The sequence below is a fragment of the Phyllobates terribilis genome, unplaced genomic scaffold (genome assembly GCF_046119375.1).
Source record: "Phyllobates terribilis strain yellow unplaced genomic scaffold, ASM4611937v1 Scaffold_5__5_contigs__length_657084704, whole genome shotgun sequence".
NCBI lineage: Eukaryota > Metazoa > Chordata > Amphibia > Anura > Dendrobatidae > Phyllobates > Phyllobates terribilis.
Window position 1 is genome coordinate 327352973 of NW_027362765.1, and position 19258 is coordinate 327372230.

At 44.8% G+C, this 19258-nt stretch overlaps 1 protein-coding gene across 2 annotated transcripts in view; it reads right to left on the reverse strand.

The window, feature by feature from the left end:
* Positions 1-19258, reverse strand: part of LOC141273147 (membrane-spanning 4-domains subfamily A member 8-like) — a 177446-nt gene that overhangs the window by 11411 nt on the left and 146777 nt on the right. The gene's annotated exons all lie outside the window — the stretch shown is intronic.

Consider the following 19258-nt stretch of genomic DNA (forward strand, 5'->3'; position numbering starts at 1 on the left):
GGTAGATGCAGAAAAAAAATTATTTTTAATTTGCAACCTGATGGAGGTCAGTATAGATGGACTAATAGAGAAAGTCCCACACACTGCTAGAAGGCCAAATATTTTTTCAGAGCTAGATGCAGAAAAAAATTATATTCAGTTTGCAACCTGATGGAGGTCAGTATAGATGGACTAATAGAACAAGTACCACACACAGCTAGAAGCCCAAATATTTTTTCAGAGGTAGATGCAGATAAAAATTATTTTTAATTTGCAACCTGATGGAGGTCAGTATAGATGGACTAATAGAGAAAGTCCCACACACTGCTAGAAGGCCAAATATTTTTTCAGAGCTAGATGCAGATAAAAATTATTTTTAATTTGCAACCTGATGGAGGTCAGTATAGATGGACTAATAGAGAAAGTCCCACACAGCTATAAGGCCAAATATTTTTTCAGAGCTAGATGCAGATAAAAATTATTTTTAATTTGCAACCTGATGGAGGTCAGTATAGATGGACTAATAGAGAAAGTCCCACACACTGCTAGAAGGCCAAATATTTTTTCAGAGCTAGATGCAGAAAAAAATTATATTCAGTTTGCAACCTGATGGAGGTCAGTATAGATGGACTAATAGAACAAGTCCCACACACAGCTAGAAGCCCAAATATTTTTTCAGAGGTAGATGCAGATAAAAATTATTTTTAATTTGCAACCTGATGGAGGTCAGTATAGATGGACTAATAGAGAAAGTCCCACACACTGCTAGAAGGCCAAATATTTTTTCAGAGCTAGATGCAGATAAAAATTATTTTTAATTTGCAACCTGATGGAGGTCAGTATAGATGGACTAATAGAGAAAGTCCCACACACTGCTAGAAGGCCAAATATTTTTTCAGAGCTAGATGCAGATAAAAAATTATTTTGAATTTGCAATCTGATGGAGGTCAGTATAGATGGACTAATAGAACAAGTCCCACACACTGCTAGAAGGCCAAATATTTTTTCAGAGCTAGATGCAGAAAAAAATTATATTCAGTTTGCAACCTGATGGAGGTCTGTATAGATGGATTAATAGAACAAGTCCCACACACAGCTAGAAGCCCAATATTTTTTCAGAGGTAGATGCAGAAAAAAAATTATTTTTAATTTGCAACCTGATGGAGGTCAGTATAGATGGACTAATAGAGAAAGTCCCACACACTGCTAGAAGGCCAAATATTTTTTCAGAGCTAGATGCAGAAAAAAATTATATTCAGTTTGCAACCTGATGGAGGTCAGTATAGATGGACTAATAGAACAAGTACCACACACAGCTAGAAGCCCAAATATTTTTTCAGAGGTAGATGCAGATAAAAATTATTTTTAATTTGCAACCTGATGGAGGTCAGTATAGATGGACTAATAGAGAAAGTCCCACACACTGCTAGAAGGCCAAATATTTTTTCAGAGCTAGATGCAGATAAAAATTATTTTTAATTTGCAACCTGATGGAGGTCAGTATAGATGGACTAATAGAGAAAGTCCCACACAGCTATAAGGCCAAATATTTTTTCAGAGCTAGATGCAGATAAAAATTATTTTTAATTTGCAACCTGATGGAGGTCAGTATAGATGGACTAATAGAGAAAGTCCCACACACTGCTAGAAGGCCAAATATTTTTTCAGAGCTAGATGCAGAAAAAAATTATATTCAGTTTGCAACCTGATGGAGGTCAGTATAGATGGACTAATAGAACAAGTCCCACACACAGCTAGAAGCCCAAATATTTTTTCAGAGGTAGATGCAGATAAAAATTATTTTTAATTTGCAACCTGATGGAGGTCAGTATAGATGGACTAATAGAGAAAGTCCCACACACTGCTAGAAGGCCAAATATTTTTTCAGAGCTAGATGCAGATAAAAATTATTTTTAATTTGCAACCTGATGGAGGTCAGTATAGATGGACTAATAGAGAAAGTCCCACACACTACTAGAAGGCCAAATATTTTTTCAGAGCTAGATGCAGAAAAAAATTATATTCAGTTTGCAACCTGATGGAGGTCAGTATAGATGGACTAATAGAACAAGTCCCACACACAGCTAGAAGCCCAAATATTTTTTCAGAGGTAGATGCAGATAAAAATTATTTTTAATTTGCAACCTGATGGAGGTCAGTATAGATGGACTAATTGAGAAAGTCCCACACAATGCTAGAAGGCCAACTATTTTTTCAGAGCTAGATGCAGAAAAAAATTATATTCAGTTTGCAACCTGATGGAGGTCTGTATAGATGGATTAATAGAACAAGTCCCACACACAGCTAGAAGCCCAATATTATTTCAGAGGTAGATGCAGAAAAAATATATATTCAGTTTGCAACCTGATGGAGGTCAGTATAGATGGACTAATAGAGAAAGTCCCACACACTGCTAGAAGGCCAAATATTTTTTCAGAGCTAGATGCAGAAAAAATTATATTCAGTTTGCAACCTGATGGAGGTCAGTATAGATGGACTAATAGAACAAGTCCCACACACAGCTAGAAGCCCAAATATTTTTTCAGAGGTAGATGCAGATAAAAATTATTTTTAATTTGCAACCTGATGGAGGTCAGTATAGATTGACTAATAGAGAAAGTCCCACACACTGCTAGAAGGTCAAACATTTTTTCAGATCTAGATGCATATAAAAATTATTTTTAATTTGCAACCTGATGGAGGTCAGTATAGATGGACTAATAGAGAAAGTCCCACACACTGCTAGAAGGCCAAATATTTTTTCAGAGCTAGATGCAGAAAAAAATTATATTCAGTTTGCAACCTGATGGAGGTCAGTATAGATGGACTAATAGAACAAGTCCCACACACAGCTAGAAGCCCAAATATTTTTTCAGAGGTAGATGCAGATAAAAATTATTTTTAATTTGCAACCTGATGGAGGTCAGTATAGATGGACTAATAGAGAAAGTCCCACACACTGCTAGAAGGCCAAATATTTTTTCAGAGCTAGATGCAGATAAAAATTATTTTTAATTTGCAACCTGATGGAGGTCAGTATAGATGGACTAATAGAGAAAGTCCCACACACTACTAGAAGGCCAAATATTTTTTCAGAGCTAGATGCAGAAAAAAATTATATTCAGTTTGCAACCTGATGGAGGTCAGTATAGATGGACTAATAGAACAAGTCCCACACACAGCTAGAAGCCCAAATATTTTTTCAGAGGTAGATGCAGATAAAAATTATTTTTAATTTGCAACCTGATGGAGGTCAGTATAGATGGACTAATTGAGAAAGTCCCACACAATGCTAGAAGGCCAACTATTTTTTCAGAGCTAGATGCAGAAAAAAATTATATTCAGTTTGCAACCTGATGGAGGTCTGTATAGATGGATTAATAGAACAAGTCCCACACACAGCTAGAAGCCCAATATTATTTCAGAGGTAGATGCAGAAAAAATATATATTCAGTTTGCAACCTGATGGAGGTCAGTATAGATGGACTAATAGAGAAAGTCCCACACACTGCTAGAAGGCCAAATATTTTTTCAGAGCTAGATGCAGAAAAAATTATATTCAGTTTGCAACCTGATGGAGGTCAGTATAGATGGACTAATAGAACAAGTCCCACACACAGCTAGAAGCCCAAATATTTTTTCAGAGGTAGATGCAGATAAAAATTATTTTTAATTTGCAACCTGATGGAGGTCAGTATAGATTGACTAATAGAGAAAGTCCCACACACTGCTAGAAGGTCAAACATTTTTTCAGATCTAGATGCATATAAAAATTATTTTTAATTTGCAACCTGATGGAGGTCAGTATAGATGGACTAATAGAGAAAGTCCCACACACTGCTAGAAGGCCAAATATTTTTTCAGAGCTAGATGCAGAAAAAAATTATATTCAGTTTGCAACCTGATGGAGGTCAGTATAGATGGACTAATAGAATGATGCTATGCCCAAAAGATTTTACTTCACTAGGTACAGTAAAAAAAATGGTATTCTATACACAGGTGGTATATCTTGCAACACAGATAGGCTACTCCACTGACTAACACACTCTGCAATAGGCCAAAAAGGATTAGCTTTGCTAGATTCAGCCAAATGCTGTGAAAAAAACTTGCACAGCACTGGCACAGACCTGCCTGGCAAAAACTGATAGGAACTGATGTAACCTAGTCCTGAAAAGGACTGCAATTACAATTAGTCTTTACTCCCACAATCTATCTATTTAAGAGCACAGACCTGACTGATAAAAGTCGTAGGAAATGCTGTAACCTAGTCCTTAAAAGGACTGCAATCACAACTATTCCCTACTCCCAAGCTATCTGTAGATTTGTGCGAAAATTGGCTTGAAATTAACAAGGTATAGCGCACACAGCAACAGCGGTGCCGTCTAACACGCAGCTGCAGCAGTGAGAAAATGGTGGCGACGGGGAAAATGGCTTGGTCTTATAGGGCAAGGACATGTGACATACACTGCCAATGACACATGCCCTTGCTTGTGTGAAAAACAGCAGTTCGCTCCGTGTGTGCGCTGCTGATAGGCTGACAGACTGCACCTCCCCACTGCAAATGCGGGAAAGAGAAAAAAAAATGGAGATCTTCATTATTCCTGCAGAGATCCATCCCCTGCCCCTCCCCCCACCCCGCTGTACACTCAAACGGCGTATTAACATTAATTTTCATCATTACTGAGAAAAAATCCAGTTATGATTTTGGTGCACGAACAGTTATCGAACATAACCTCGAACAGCCGAATTTTTCTCAAATCGTTCGTGTTCGCCGAATGGCTCGAACACCGCCCAAAACAGCTCGAATTTGAGATTGGCGAACAGTTCGACTAGAACAACGCTCATCTCTAGTGAGGAACAATCAGAGAAAAGGTATAATAGAAACAAGTCACCAATTCTGCATTTATCACCCACTTCTGGATTAATAATATAGTAGATGGAGTGGACAGAAATGATATAGTAAAAGAATAATCAGAAATAAATGTTACTGCCATTAATCCTATTACTTTTGAATCTAATTACAACCCACAAATTTTCTGCAGTAATGAATATTATTAACAAATATGTCCCCATGCATTTTCAGGACCCTAATTTAAAACAAGTACTCACGAGCCCTATCAGATTTGTGGAGAGAAAGGCACCCACTTTAGGGAACACTCTTTCTCTGAGCTTATACTTAAATAATGATTCTGTCACCAATAAAACGTGGTTGCATTCCACAGGATTTTACAGATGCGGTCACATGGTCTGCAAATGCTGTAGATGTTACGCTCACGCCTGGATCTTCTGGTGTGAGCGTGGTTAGTGGTCCCACTGGGCCATGAACCGAGGAGTGCCTGGAGGGGCATGACTAGGGGCCTCGCCAGATCCGGCCACGAACACATGGCGGCTTAATTGACTACGTGGTCCGAGGAGGGACGTGGGAGGTGGCCCAGGTGCTACTCCAGGTCAGACCCCTGTCACAGCTGTTGACCTACACCGGGGAATGCAGGAACGGGCAGGTTTGGCTGGTATGCAGACCGGCGGGTACTGACAGGCTCGGAAGACAGGACAGGGCTCTGTTCACCTGGAACAGACTGGGAAACACAGGAAGATAGCTAGAACACAGGAGGTAGATACGGAGGCAGGGAAACGGGACAAGCAGAACCAGATACACACAAGGTACTTGCAATGAAGTAGCGAGTGGACACAAAACTCACAAACAGAAGTACAGAGACAATGAGTAGGAGTTAGGTGCTGGTTCAGACACTGCAGGAAAAGGGAAGGATCGGACATAGAGACAAACAGGTAACCAGCTAGGACACAGTTCAGACAGGAACTGACACTGAAACGAGATACAGGAACGAGCCTGGGCATACAGCCCCCAGGGTGGCAGAAAGGACAAGAAGTCACAGATACAGGTAACAGGCCTGGGTACTCAGCCCCCAGGGTGGTGAAAACAGACAAGATACAGGACAGGACCTGGCAACTCAGTTGCACAGAACACACTGAAAGAAAGTGTTGCTCAGGCACCTCTCACTGGGTGGAGGAGGTTTAAGTATCCAGTGACTCACAGCAATAGGTTGGGGACGAATTAGGACTGCGCACACTGTAATTTTAAGAATCAGGAAGTGCCAGTGCCGCCGCCCTAAGCCAGCAGACAAGAGACATGCACACAGGAAGTAAAGGAGTATAGTGCACAGCCTGGACAGATAGATAAGTTGGCGGTCTTGCATGGTGGGAGATGGTAAGCCATGCCAGCACGCCGCCAGGGATGTTACAGTACCCCCCCTTTACGCCCCCTCTTCTTCAAGAATGCGAGGATTTTCTGCAGAGAAGTTGGAGGCCGATCCTTCACAATGGATTCCCAAGACTTCTCTTCAAGAAGACTACCTGTTCTGTCCATTAGAGGGAACGAGACTGGTCTCACCAGCCTGGTGACTAGGATGCTTCGTCCCACCGAGCCATCCTCAGCATCAGATGAAGTGGACGAAGTACCAGAAACAGGGTGTAGGAAAGTCTCTCTCCATTTATTAATATTAAGTAGCACTCCGGAGGATTCAAGAGACAACTGGAGGTCCTCTGCCTGGTAGGAGGGGTGCAGAGACTTGGGGGTAGCCACCGCCTTGACGTACACTTTACCAAGCTTACTGGATGAAATGGGCGAAGTACCAGGTACAGGGTGTAGGAAAGTCTCTCTCTCCATTTTTTAACATCAGGTAGCACCCCGGAGGATTCAAGAGACAACTGGAGGTCCTCCGCCTGGTTGGAGGGGTGCAGAGACTTGGAGGTAGCCACCGCCTTGAAGGACTTATTGACAGACTTATTAGAGATGGAAGATTCTTGCTTCAGGATCATCTTCAGTCTGGTCTCTGAGATGACACGTCTGCGAGGCGGGGCGGTACCTGAAGCCAGATTATTGGTACAATCGTCGAGACTTAGTGGGGACATCGCTTCCACTTCCCTTCCTTCGGAGACTTCAGCGCACAGCGAGTCAGCGACTAGCAGATCTGGTGAAGAAGAAGACGACATTGCTGACTGTCCTGAAGATATGGGGACTGGACACCCCTTGTACCTCAGCAGTCCCCCAGGAAACACCATACAGGAGCTCCAGACCTGAGCGGGCACTAGAGCTCTCAGCTCTGGACGACCTGTGGGTAAACCAGACAGCACCTAGAATGTGAACTTCTTCATGTGCAATGCTCCAATCTGGAGCTTAATTTGTACAGACATATTTTGACTGTTTCTGAGTAGGGCTCGTCCTACCCCTGACAATGCCCAAACCGGATTCTGGAGTTGTCGGACGGGGATCAGACACCAACTCTTCATGGCTTTCAGCCCTGAACTTCCGGTTAATCCGAGGCCTTCACTTGCCACGGAGACAGTCACGGTCATCTGTGGAGAGGAAACACTAACGCCAAGGGCAGCCTCTCTTACAGGCCTAATGTCTTGGGACTCTCCAACCTTCGCTGGACAAAGACTGTCAGGGTGTTCCAAACAACCGCAGCGGGTCTGCAATCCGATTTTATGACTGAGTTCCGGCCTCTGCTTTGTCTGACGAACATGGTCAACCTTCATGGATTCTGTGCGGGTAGCTGCCTCTACAGGCTGGGGAACAGGAGGTCTTTGGGAGGACAGAACCTGACGTGACGGTTTACCTCTACGCCTTGCATGTCTGGACTGCCTCTTGAGGTCGGGAAGGGAAGTATTCTGCGGAGCACTGTCATCCTGTGTGGATTCTGCTTGGGCAGCAGCCTCTTCAGACTCAGGAACTGGTGGGCTACTTACACGCATCACCCATCTGGACTGCTCCAGGATATTGGGAAGGGAAGCTTTAGCAGAAAATTCAGGGTTAGGGTCATCGAAGACCATTAGAAAGGCCACCAGGAAGGCCTGCAGGTCAGAGACGATAGGATCCCTTGCTTCCCATAGGGGGGTGATCCAATTCAAGGCATCACCGGCTAGGTATGACATCAGAAATGCTACTTTAACCCAATCGGTGGGTAAATAGTGAGCATAGAATTTGAAATGCAGCATGCTTTGCTCCACAAATGCATGGCTTTGTTTTGAATCCCCATAGTACAGTGGTGGATCCGCAGGAACGAGTGCTGATAGCTCCATTTGGGCTGGTGCGTAAGTCGCCTGGACCTCAGCTTGGGAAAAAAAAATTTCTTGGTGCATGTATTCGCCAGACAAGGATTCAAATGTCTCCGAGAGCAAAGGGTCGTGGGACTCATTGGGGACCATGGCCTGAGCAAACTGTTACACACACGCCCGGACTGACTGGCATGAGTGTGGTTAGTGGTCCCTCTGGGCCACGAACCGAGGAGTGCCTGGAGGGGCATGACTCGGAGCCTCGCCAGATCTGACCACGAACACACGGCGACTTAATCGACTTCGTGGTCTGAGGAGGGACGTGGGAGGTGGCCCAGGTGCTACTCCAGGTCAGACCCCGGTCACAGCTGTTGACCCACACCGGGGAATGCAGGAACGGGCAGGTTTGGCTGGTATGCAGACTGGCAGGTACTGACAGGCACGGCTGGTATACAGACGGGCGGGTACTGGCAGGCACGGCTGGTATACAGACTGGCGGGTGCTGGCAGGTAGGTAAACAGGCTGGTTAGGGACCAGTACACACTGGGATACAGGAACAGAGCAGCAGGTGTGAAGGGGAAGTGGAGCAGAGCCGCAGGTGCGGAGGACAAGCGGAGCAGAGCAGGGCCGCAGGTGCGGAGGACAAGTGGAGTGGAGCAGAGCAGAGCAGCAGGTGCGGAGGACAAGCGGAGCGGAGCCGCAGGTGCGGAGGACAAGTGGAATGGAGCAGAGCCGCAGGTGCGGAGGACAAGCAGAGTGGAGCAGAGTCGCAGGTGCGGAGGACAAGCGGAGCGGAGCAGAGCAGAGCCGCAGGTGCGGAGGACAAGCGGAGCAGAGCAGAGCCGCAGGTGCGGAGGACAAGTGGACAAGAGCAGAGCCGCAGGTGTGGAGGACAAGCAGAGCAGAGTCGCAGGTGCGGAGGACAAGCGGAGCAGAGCCGCAGGTGCAGAGGACAAGCGGAGCAGAGCCTAAGGTGCGGAGGACAAGCAGAGCGGAGCGGAGCCGCAGGTGCGGAGGACAAGCGGAGCAGAGCAGAGGGGAGCCGCAGGTGCGGAGGACAAGCGGACCAGAGCGGAGCCGCAGGTGCGGAGGACAAGCGGAGCCGCAGGTGCGGAGGACAAGCGGAGCAGAGCAGAGCCGCAGGTGTGGAGGACAAGCAGAGCAGAGCTGCAGGTGCGGAGGGCAAGCGGGGCAGAGCAGAACGGAGTGGAGCCGCAGGTGCGGAGGACAAGCAGAGCGGAGCCACATGTGCAGAGGACAAGCGGAGTAGAGCGGAGCCGCAGGTGCGGAGGGCAAGCGGGGCGGGGCAGAGCAGAATGGAGCCGCAGGTGCGGAGGACAAGCGGAGCAGAGCAGAGCCGCAGGTGCGGATTATGGCCCTAGCAGTGCTCACTGGAACCTTCAGTAATTTAGAAATTCTCCTGTAACCAATTTCATCAGTATGTTTTGCAGCAATAAGATTGCAAATGTCTTGAGACAGTTCACTGGTTTTAACCATCATGAGATGTTTCTTGTGTAGCACCTTTTAATAGACCATCAGTTGAACCAGCTGATATTAGTTTTCACTAAGTGGCTGGATTGTTTTCTAATTACTGATAGATTTCAGCTCGTGTCATGACTTTACATGGCTTTTTGCACCTCTCTTTCTTCATGCTTTCAATACTTTTTCCCTGTGTCATTTCTCTTTATTAGACATAACTTAATTAATTGACATCTATGATTAGATTGTGTTGCCTGTGTGGATTGGATGGGTTGTTATTGACATCTGGTGAGAATATGATGTCCACCTTTAGAAGTCTATTTACTTAGACAATTGGTGATGTGTTCAATACTTATTTAACCAGCTGGAATATTTGAATTTATAACTAGAGATGAGCGGTGTTCGACTAGAACTGTTCGCCAATCTCAAATTCGAGCTGTTTTGGGCGGTGTTCGAGTTGTTCGACGAACCCGAACGATTTGCAAAAAATTCGGCTGTTCGAGGTTATGTTCGATAACTGTTCGTGCACCAAAAGCGTGTCCTGCATGTCTGGCGCTATTTAGAGCACCAATCATGCAGGGATTGTCTGCCACTCACTGTAATGCCACAGCCATGGTGGTTGTGGCATTACAGTGATTGCCCAAATCGATGGGAACAGTGCCAACAGTGAAACATGAAAAGCCGGCAATTCAGCAGCGGCATACACCTGTACCCGACAATTTAGAACCGAAAGAATAGAGCTTCACACATAGATTAGATAGATAGAAACATGTCAGCCACATATATACGATGTACAGTGACAGTGTTGCTTACTGTACTTGTCATTTAGCGTAAAGGATTTATCAAAAAAAATAATAGTGTTTTCATGCACCGTCTCTTTAAAAAAGCCGGCCGGCAATTCAGCATCTGTACCCGACAATTTATAACAGACAGAATAGAGCTTCACACATAGATTAGATAGATAGAAACATGTCAGTCACATATATATGAAGTACAGTGATAGTGTTGGTTACTGTACTTGTCATTTAGTATTAAAATAAAGGATTTATTATTAAAAAAATTGGCGTGGGGTTCCCCTTAATTTTAGGCTCTAGCGGAGGTTAAGCAGACGGCTGGGGCAGATGTTTGAAGCCTGGGAAGGGGGTAATACCCACGGAGCTTCCCAGGCTACTAATATCAGCCCCCAGCTGAATACATAGCCTTTACTAGCTATTAAAATGGGGGACCCCCCAAAAAAAATGACGTGGGGTCCCCCCTAATTTAATAGCTAGCAAAGGCTAGGCAGACAGCTGGGGGCTGATATTAATAGCCCAGGAAGGGAGCCATGAATATTGGCCCCCTCCCAGGCTAGAAACACCAGCCGTCAGCCGCCCCAGAAATGGCGCATTCATAGGATGCGCCAATTCTGGCACGTAGCCTCGCTCTTCCACGCTGCCCTGGTGCGGTGGCAGGGGGTAATAGGGTTGGGGTTGATGTCAGCTTATAATGCCAGCTGACATCAAGCCCAGGTTAGTAATGGAGAGGCGTCTATAAGACACCCCCATTACTAACCCCATAGTCAAAGTTAAAAAAAACACAAACACCCAGAATAAAGTCCTTTAATTGAAATAAAGACACAATCCTTTATTGTTCTAAATTAAACCATACTTACCGTCACGCCCATTCCAGCTGAAGCCAACGATCTCCTGCAATAAAAGAAAAATAATAAAGCAACCTCATCCTTACCTTTCCATGGTTCCCACGACAGCTTCAGCTCTGCTACATCGAGATGACAGGCTGGACCGCAGCAGAACGCTGCCATCCAGCCTCTCATCCCGCAGACACTGAGAAGCGCAGGCTTGCTTGCGCTGCTCAGCGTCTCTCCGTGACGATATCCAGATGAGCCGAGTTCATGTCCAATGAACTCGGCTCACCTCATGCACGTCACTGACAGCGTGGGAAAATTCTCACGCTGAAGCGGTGAGTGCAGGAGAATTCTTCCACGCTGTCAGTGACGTGCATAAGGTGAGCTCATGTCCAATGAACTCAGCTCACCTCCTGCACGTCACTGACAGCGTGGGAGAATTCTCCTGCACTCAGCACTTCAGCGTGAGAATTCTCCCACGCTGAAGCGCTGAGTGCAGGAGAATTTTCCCACGCTGTCAGTGACGTGCATAAGGTGAGCTTATGTCCAATGAACTCAGCTCACCTCCTGCACGTCACTGACAGCGTGGGAGAATTCTCCTGCACTCAGCGCTTCAGCGTGAGAATTCTCCCACGCTGAAGCGCTGAGTGCAGGAGAATTTTCCCACGCTGTCAGTGACGTGCATAAGGTGAGCTCATGTCCAATGAACTCAGCTCACCTCCTGCACGTCACTGACAGCGTGGGAGAATTCTCCTGCACTCAGCGCTTCAGTGTGAGAATTCTCCCACGCTGAAGCGCTGAGTGCAGGAGAATTTTCCCACGCTGTCAGTGACGTGCATGAGGTGAGCCGAGTTCATTGGACATGACCTCGGCTCATCTGGATGCCGTCACAGCGAGACAGTGAGGAACGCAAGCATGCCTGCGCTTCTCAGTGTCTGCGGGATGACAGGCTGGATGGCAGCGTTCTGCTGCGGTCCAGCCTGTCATCTCGATGTAGCAGAGCTGAAGCTGTCATGGGAACCATGGAAAGGTAAGGATGATGTTGCTTTATTATTTTTCTTTTATTTCAGGAGATCGTAGGCTTCAGCTGGAATGGGCGTGATGGTAAGTATGGTTTAATTTAGAACAATAAAGAATTGTGTGTTTATTTCAATTAAAGGACTTTTTTCTGGGTGTTGTGTTTTTTTTAAATACTTTACTAGAAATTCATGGTGGTCATGTCTAATATTGGCGTGACCCCATGAATTTCGGGCTTAGGGCCAGCTGATAATGCCAAGCTGGCCCTAACCCCTTTATTACCCAGTGAGCCACCGCATCAGGGCCCTGGATGAGTTGGGTACAGCGCCAGAAGATGGCGCTTCTATGAACGCGCCATTTTCCGGGGTGGCTGCGGACTGCAATTTGCAGCGGGGGTGGCCCAGAAAGCTTGGGCCTCCCTGCGCTGCGGATTCCAGCCCCCAGCTGCCTAGTTGTACCTGGCTGGACACAAAAACAGGGCGAAGCCCCACGTCAATTTTCTTTAAATTATTTCATGAAATAATTAAGAAAAAAAGGGCTTCCCTATATTGTTGTGTCCGGCCTGGTACAAATAGGCAGCTGGTGGTTGGGGGCAGCCCGTTCCTGCCTGCTGTACCTGGCTGGACACAAATATAGTGCGAAGCCCCACGTCAATTTTTTTTAAATTATTTCATGAATTTCCTGAAATAATTTAAAAAAATTGAAGTGGGGCTTCGCACTATATTTGTGTCCAGCCAGGTACAGCAGGCAGGAACGGGCTGCCCCCATCCACCAGCTGCCTATTTGTACCTGGCCGGACACAACAATATAGGGAAGCCCTTTTTTTCTTAATTATTTCATGAATTTCATGAAATAATTAAAAAAAATTGAAGTGGGGCTTCGCACTATATTTGTGTCCAGCCAGGTACAGCAGGCAGGAACGGGCTGCCCCCAACCACCAGCTGACTATTTGTACCTGGCCAGACACAACAATATAGGGAAGGCCTTTTTTTCTTAATTATTTCATGAATTTCATGAAATAATTAAAAAAAAGTACGTGGGGCTTCGCCCTATTTTTGTGTCCAGCCAGGTACAACTAGGCAGCTGGGGGCTGGAATCTGCAGCGCAGGGAGGCCCAAGCTTTCTGGGCCCCCCCCCCCCCGCTACAAATTGCAGTCCGCAGCCACCCCGGAAAATGGCGCGTTCATAGAAGCGCCATGTTCTGGCGCTGTACCCAACTCATCCAGGGCCCTGGTGCGGTGGCTCACTGGGTAATAAAGGGGTTAGGGCCAGCTTGATATTATCAGCTGGCCCCAAGCCCAAAATTCATGGGGTCACGCCAGTATTAGACATGACCGCCATGAATTTCTAGTAAAGTATTTAAAAAAAACACAACACCCAGAATAAAGTCCTTTAATTGAAATAAAGACACAATTCTTTATTGTTCTAAATTAAACCATACTTACCATCACACCCATTCCAGCTGAAGCCAACGATCTCCTGCAATAAAAGAAAAATAATAAACCAACCTCATCCTTACCTTTCCATGGTTCCCACGACAGCTTCAGCTCTGCTACATCGAGATGACTGGCTGGACAGCAGCAGAACGCTGCCATCCAGTCTGTCATCCCGCAGACACTGAGAAGCGCAGGCATGCTTGCGCTCCTCACTGTCTCGCTGTGACGGCATCCAGATGAGCCGAGGTCATGTCCAATGAACTCGGCTCACCTCATGCACGTCACTGACAGCGTGGGAAAATTCTCACGCTGAAGTGCTGAGTGCAGGAGAATTCTCCCACGCTGTCAGTGATGTGCATGAGGTGAGCTCATGTCCAATGAACTCAGCTCACCTCCTGCACGTCACTGACAGCGTGGGAAAATTCTCCTGCAATCAGCGCTTCAGCGTGAGAATTTTCCCACGCTGTCAGTGACGTGCATGAGGTGAGCCGAGTTCATTGGACATGAACTCGGCTCATCTGGATGTCGTCACAGAGAGACGCTGAGCAGCGCAAGCAAGCCTGCGCTTCTCAGTGTCTGCGGGATGACAGGCTGGATGGCAGCGTTCTGCTGCGGTCCAGCCTGTCATCTCGATGTAGCAGAGCTGAAGCTGTCGTGGGAACCATGGAAAGGTAAGGATGAGGTTGCTTTATTATTTTTCTTTTATTGCAGGAGATCGTTGGCTTCAGCTGGAATGGGCGTGATGGTAAGTATGGTTTAATTTAGAACAATAAAGGATTGTGTCTTTATTTCAATTAAAGGACTTTATTCTGGGTGTTTGTGTTTTTTTTAACTTTGACTATGGGGTTAGTAATGGGGGTGTCTTATAGACGCCTCTCCATTACTAACCTGGGCTTGATGTCAGCTGGCATTATAAGCTGACATCAACCCCAACCCTATTACCCCCTGCCACCGCACCAGGGCAGCGTGGAAGAGCGAGGCTAAGTGCCAGAATTGGCGCATCCTATGAATGCGCCATTTCTGGGGCGGCTGACGGCTGGTGTTTCTAGCCTGGGAGGGGGCCAATATTCATGGCTCCCTTCCTGGGCTATTAATATCAGCCCCCAGCTGTCTGCCTAGCCTTTGCTAGCTATTAAATTAGGGGGGACCCCACGTCATTTTTTTGGGGGGGTCCCCCATTTTAATAGCTAGTAAAGGCTATGTATTCAGCTGGGGGCTGATATTAGTAGCCTGGGAAGCTCCGTGGGTATTACCCCCTTCCCAGGCTTCAAACATCTGCCCCAGCCGTCTGCTTAACCTCCGCTAGAGCCTAAAATTAAGGGGAACCCCACGCCAATTTTTTTAATAATAAATCCTTTATTTTAATACTAAATGACAAGTACAGTAACCAACACTATCACTGTACTTCATATATATGTGACTGACATGTTTCTATCTATCTAATCTATGTGTGAAGCTCTATTCTTTCTGTTATAAATTGTCGGGTACAGATGCTGAATTGCCGGCCGGCTTTTTTAAAGAGACGGTGCATGAAAACACTATTATTTTTTTAAATAAATCCTTTACACTAAATGACAAGTACAGTAAGCAACACTATCACTGTACTTATTATATATGTGACTGACATGTTTCTATCTATCTAATCTATGTGTGAAGCTCTATTCTTTCTGTTCTAAATTGTCGGGTACAGATGCTGAATTGCCGGCCGGCTTTTTTAAAGAGACGGTGCATGAAAACACTAATATTTTTTTTAATAAATCCTTTACACTAAATGACAAGTGCAGTAACCAACACTGTCACTGTGCTTCTTATATGTGTGACTGACATGTTTCTATCTATCTAATCTATGTGTGATGCTCTATTCTGTCTGTCGGGTACCGGTGTATGCCGCTGCTGAATTTGCCGGCCGGCTTTTTTAAAGAGAGTGTCTTCTGAGCAGTTTGTCAGCTTTTGGACACCTTTGCAGGTGTTTTCTATGTGTTTCTATGTGTTTTTGTTTGCCTGCCATTGGTTTTAACGGTGTTCGACGGTGTTCTAAGGTGTTCGACGAACAGTTCGACGAACAGTTCCTCGAACATCCCGGTGTTCGACGAACCGAACCGAACCCGAACACTACGGGGGTGGCTCAACACTATTTATAACATTTTAGTCCTTTCTTTAAAAGATTTCTTGAGTCTGGATGTCATAACAAGCTTTCTTATTTAAGTAGGAAATGTATGTATTTATATTTATAGCATCAATATTACCTTAAGATTTATATAATCATTTAATCATTTATAGCATCAATTAATTAAATTGAATCATGTACTTGGTCTTCATTTGTTCTTGTTGTCAAAAACTTTCACAATTAGTTTAGGAAATGCTCTTTTATTTCAACTGGCTTATATGTAACATCAGTGTTAAAGTCTCAAATCCAAGGATATCCGAGGCACCTTGTACAAATCCAATCTTTATTCCAAAATATTTAAAACATGACATCAGTGAGGAGACAAAAATAGATCAACGTTTAGGCAATATGGCCTTTCTCAAGCCTAAAAATACAGTTTTTTACAGCCTTGAGACCATTTGGCCGAAACGTTGCTCTATTTTTGTCTCCTCACTGCTGTGATGTTTTGAATATTTTGGAATAAAGATTGGATTTTTTCAAAGCTTTCTATGATGCCTTGAATTTGCTGTTTTTTGGACCTAGTGAGAGGCCCTGCTGAGCACATACTTTTCAATGGTGAATGAGAATTCTATACTGGACTGAATGAGTGTTAAAGTCTATTATCTGCACAATCATTCAGTTTACTTTGCAGAGAACTATGTTGACCTAATTTTTATTATTATTTCATAAATCAATAATACATGTAAAAATAAGAAACTTTATAATATATCTTTTTAGAGAAATCTGTTTTTTTTCTCCTTCCAGGACTGATTATTCATCTTCAAAAGTCTCAATTCACGGGTAAAATCTTTATACAGTGAAGACTGATTTTTACATTACTGCATTAGAAAATGACAATTGGTGTTGATAAGATTCTTATGTAGATGGGAGGGGGCAGGAGGAGGGCTGAGCTCTGCTTATAGCTCCTCCCTTCTGCTCCCCCTACACTCCACATAAAATCTTATCAGTACTAACGATCGCTCCACCCGTGGTCATTAAAGGCAGGCCTGTAACAAGCGATCAAATAGTCACACCTATCCCAAAATAGTATCAATCAAAATGTTGTCTTGCCCCACAAAAAATAAACTCCATCGACCAAAAAATTAAACTGTTACGGATCTCGGAAAATAGCGAAACAACCCCTAAATTTTTTTTTAAATTGTTTTTTTTTCACAATTTCTCCCCACTTGGAATTGTTTTCCCGTTTTCAGGACACTATGTAGTAAAATGAATGGTGTCATTCAAAAGTACAACTTGTCCGTCAAGACCAAGTCCTCGTGTCTGTGTGGACAGAAAAATAAAAAAGTTATGGCTCTGGGAAGTAGGGGGGAAAAAACACAAAACTGCAAAAACAGAATCTGGCCATGTTGTTAAGGGGTTAAGCCAATAGCAAGGTGAAAGACTTCACAAAGACATAAAAACAATGGAAGTCAAATATCAAGGAAGACAGCATGCACACATGATGGCAGACTATTGTGGGAATCTTAATTAGGGATTGTCCTGGCAGATCCTACATGGAAGTTTTACAAAAAGAGCTTCTTGTGTGTCGAATAACTGCAAACTATGAATGGTCACTGCTCCCCACGCCCATAGTCCCGGTATGGGGAGCAGTGATTATACCAGTACAGCATCTCACAGTGTGAGGGCGCATGGCAGTAACGCCATGCGCGGCTCACACAGTGAGATCCCTGTCGGCAGCAGAGCAGGACGCAGTGCTGGAGGAGAGAGGAGGTGAGTATAATTGTTTTGTTTTTTTTGTGTGTGCAGTGTGATACGGATCAGGGGGTGCCCAGCATACCAGGATGAGGGGTGCCAAGAATACCAGGAAGAGGGATGAGAGGGGCTATACATACCAGGAAGAGGTATAAGGGGGGCCATACATACCAGGAAGAGGGATGAGGGGGGCCATACATACTAGGATGAAGGATGAAGGGTGCCATACATCCCAGGTGCCACGCTGCAGATACAGTGTGCGCACTATTAAGGAAAATGAATATTCACTGCTCCCCACGCCTTTAGTAGAGGGCACATTGTAGACTGCAGCAGGTGGCTACTGCCACCTGTGCCCTGCTTCTCCGCTGCTGCTGCTCCCCCCACATCCCCCACCACACACAGCCACAGTATATTTATATATTGGACTACAAGACGCACCCCCCTCACACTTTCCTCCAAAATTTGGGAGGAAAAAGTGCGTCTTATAGTCCGAAAAATACGGTAGCTTGTGGATTGTCTGGCCTGTTATACCATACCTGAGCATTGAAGGTAATTAGCTACAGTTATCATTAATGTGGCTACATGGAGCAGGAATATACACAGTTCTCTGCTACCAAACTGCCTGACTGGTTTATTTACACCATACAAGACCATAACCTACGGGAAATATACACACTATCAGCTACTTCTCCTCTGGGCCTGTTACAATATCTGCTAGGTATTCACCAAAACCCTCTATATTAATAGACTAATCTTAAGGTAATCCTGGCCTGCCAATATACTACATCAACCTATTAAACAGCACAATGGTCTGTATGTATGGCCGGCCGCAGCTTTTACACTTATCTGAAGTTGAGTCCACAACAATCAGCAATTAAGTGGTTCACCTTTAGTTGTAAAATTCATTCTCTTCATAGGACAATCCCTTAATCTCCTTATTTTAAATTAATCAGAAATTTTTTAAATCACCCTTTTATTAGCGCATCCACCCATACAGTACAGTTACATTGTTGAATTTAAAATGTAAGGGTCCTTTTACACGGATCGACCAGTTGCACAATACCACCACTTTTACTGATCGGCGGTCATTTATTAGCCATTTAATAGATCACTCAGTGCGTATGGGCTGCCATAGTTCTCGGCAGTAAGAGTCCTGTTTACACAGACGATGCACCGCCGAGAACGATGATCTTTTGTGCTGCACAATAGATCATTTCACCTGATGAGCGAACATTTTATTAATTTATTGGTTGATCGTAGTCTGTTTACGCTACAGGATAATCAATCATGAAACAAGCGTTTTTTTTCAAGATTATCTTGTAGTGTAAATGCCCATTAACATGTAAATTCACTCACAGACTATATAATTGTAGAAATTAGACTAAATTATTGGACTATTACATCAGCACACTTGTTAAATGATTACACCTTTATTAGAGAAAAATGTTTTATAAGTGTACTACATGAAATCTACTTATTTCATACCAAAAGCACAGATTATGGCACAAAGGAGAGAGGAGGTGAGCATAATTGTTTATTTTTTTGTGTGCAGCGTGATGATGCTCAGAGGGTGCCAAACATACCAGGATGAGGGGTGCCAAGAATACCAGTAGGAGGGATGAGGGGGGCCAAGCATACCAGGAAGAGGGATGAGGGGGGCCATACATACCAGTAAAAGGGATGAAGGGTGCCATACATACCAGGAAGAGGGATGAGGGGTGCCATACATATCAGGATGAGGGATGAGGGGGTACACACATACAAGTATGAGGGATGACGGGGGCCACACAT